This window comes from Mastomys coucha, unplaced genomic scaffold (assembly GCF_008632895.1).
Source record: "Mastomys coucha isolate ucsf_1 unplaced genomic scaffold, UCSF_Mcou_1 pScaffold1, whole genome shotgun sequence".
NCBI classification, from domain to species: domain Eukaryota; kingdom Metazoa; phylum Chordata; class Mammalia; order Rodentia; family Muridae; genus Mastomys; species Mastomys coucha.
The window spans coordinates 89,211,085-89,213,555 of NW_022196891.1; the positions used below are offsets into that span (position 1 = coordinate 89,211,085).

Below are 2,471 nucleotides of genomic sequence, written 5' to 3' on the forward strand. Positions count from 1 at the left end.
GCCTGCATTCATCCTCGGCCTGGGCCCTGAGGCTGGTGCAAAGTATACAAGTAGAGCTTCAGTTAAGGGAGTTCAGAAGGGGCAGGGTGGGCACACACTCAGTGTTTCTTTTTTTTTTTTTAAAGATGTATTTTATTTATTTTATGTGTATGAGTACACTGTAGCTGTACAGATGGCCATGAGCTATCATGTGGCTGCTGAGAGTTGAACTCAGGACCTCTGCTTGTTCCCGTCCCGCTTGCTTCGGCGTAATACACTGTAGCTGTCTTCAGACACACCAGAAGAGGGTGTCAGATCTCATCATGGATGGTTGTGAACCACCATGTGGTTGCTGGGATCCGAACTCAGGACCTTTGGAAGAGTAGTCAGTGCTCTTACCCTCTGAGCCGTCTTGCCAGCCCCGCACTCAGTGTCTCTGCAGTGAGAGTTTCGGCTACTCTCCAGTCCGTGAAAGGTTCCCAGAAAGAAAGGTCCCAGCCTTGCTCCTGGACTATGGCAAGGCAGTCAGCTGACACATGGGAAGGGTGGTATCAGCTGGTCACGCATGGTTTGAATGTGCTTGGCCAAGGTACTGGCACTGTTAGAGGTATGGCCTTGTCGGAGTACGTGTGTCACTGTGGGAGTGGGCTTTAAGACCCTCGTCCTAGCTGCCTAGAAGTCAGTCTTCTCCTAGCAGCCTTCGGATGAAGATGTAGAACTCTCAGCCCCTCCTGCACCATGCCTGCTTGGATGCTGCCATGCTCCCGACTTGATGATAATGGACTGAACCTCTGAACCTGTAAGCCAGCCCCAATTAAATGTTGTCCTTATAAGAGTTGCCTTGGTCATGGTATCTCTTCATAGCAGTAAAGCCCTAACGAAGACAGCACTCTCATCCTGTCACTTGCCTCAGATCACTCTGGCCTTAGCTGATCCTAGATGGAGGCCACCTGGGAACTGTAGTAGAGGTCCTTAACCCATCCTTTTACCTGTTAGAACTGTTGCGATGTGAATTTGCCGAGAGAAGTGTTTGACCATAAGACCCAGCTCCTGACCGGAGACCCTGCACCGTCTGCCAGAGGCAGGAAGACAGAAGAACCTGAACACTGTGTCCCCCTCCCCACCGAAAACCTCAAATATGCAAGCAGGAGGGCGGTTGCAGCTGAGTAGCCTGGCCCAGCTTATATCCTGGCTGTGCTTTCTGTTTCACTGTTAACATAATCAAATGAGATGTGTCCAAAGCCATTCGCTTCCCTGGTGCAGGTCCTGCATACAGGCCCTAGGATCTGACATCGATGCTTCTTCACAGGTCACCATTCCTTTCTCAGCGCCTCCTCAATTCTGTGAGACACAAACGGGACTACTGTTGGCCTGCAACCAGAATAGCCTACGTGTGGTACCGTGTCCAGGGAGCAGAAAGGCAGGGACCTAGTGGTGAGTGTGGTGAGGGGCAGGCACAGCAGGAAGCCTGTGTCAGTTCCTGACATCACTTAGACTTTCCAGGACCTGCTTTCTCTGCACCTACCTGAGCCATCTGTGCCTGTGCTCGATGCAAGGGAAGAAAAGACAGAGAGGGTGGCAGGTAAGGGGAGTGATAAAGGTAGAGACAAGTTTATGGGCTTCTGGTACCCAGAATAATACCCTCCTGGAGGAAAGAGTGTATTGCATTCAGGAACCACTCGCCAGGTAGCTAGAAACATTGGTCAATAGCAGGTTTGCAGAGAGTCTGATGAGGTTAGTAGCATCAAACTGGATGGTACCTGGTACCGGGAGAGTAAGGATTCAGATGCCTTCTGGGAACACTGCTCTCTGTGTCAGGTCAGCCCTCCCTCACCTGCTAATACTGCTGCAGGCCAAGAGGCTTAGGTGGGTCTCTATGACAACCGCAGCTGGCCTGCCTCCAGGTTCTGCAGGGAGCTGTGTCTCAGCTCTAGGGACCTACACACACTCCACAAACACCAGCCCAGCTGGGTCCCTCCTCCAGTTGGTGCCTCCAGTACAACTTCTCAGAGAGAAAGAGAAGAAAGCACAGGGGGCAGCCAGCAGTGGAAGAGGCGGAGGGAGGCTGAGGATGGAGCTCATCCTTCAACTTCTGCCGGTTTGCCGCTCAACTTTCTACTTTCCCTAGAAAAGATCAAGGCGCTCTTCTCCTGGAGTGGGAAGCAGAAAGCAGGACCCCTACAGTGATAGTGGCATTGGAAGAGGTCCTCAGGTAAGAGGGGGTCTCCCCAGAAGTGGCAGCTTCCTGCACTTACAGTGGACAGCTAGCCCTTTAGGAGTCAGCCACACTTGGCTATGAGCTTGGAGAGCCACCTGGGAACCAGAAAGTAAGCTGGACCCAGGACCCAGGTGGTCTCGGGAGGCCTTCAGTACTCACTGGTCAAAGATGAGCACAGTTGGGCATGATCCTGAGGGTGTCTGCCGCGGACCAGGATTTCTCGCGGGGTCCCTGTTCCGCGGGACAAGGGATTCTGGCCAGGTGGGCACGGGAT

At 52.8% G+C, this 2,471-nt stretch overlaps 1 protein-coding gene across 1 annotated transcript in view; it reads left to right on the forward strand.

Moving 5' to 3' along the window:
- Positions 1-2,018: 2,018 nt before the first annotated feature.
- Positions 2,019-2,471, forward strand: part of Rd3 (retinal degeneration 3, GUCY2D regulator) — a 9,461-nt gene continuing 9,008 nt past the window's right edge. Inside the window, exon 1 of the mRNA XM_031343083.1 lies at positions 2,019-2,191. The gene's annotated coding sequence lies outside the window, so the exon portion shown is untranslated. The remainder of the gene's footprint in view (positions 2,192-2,471) is intronic.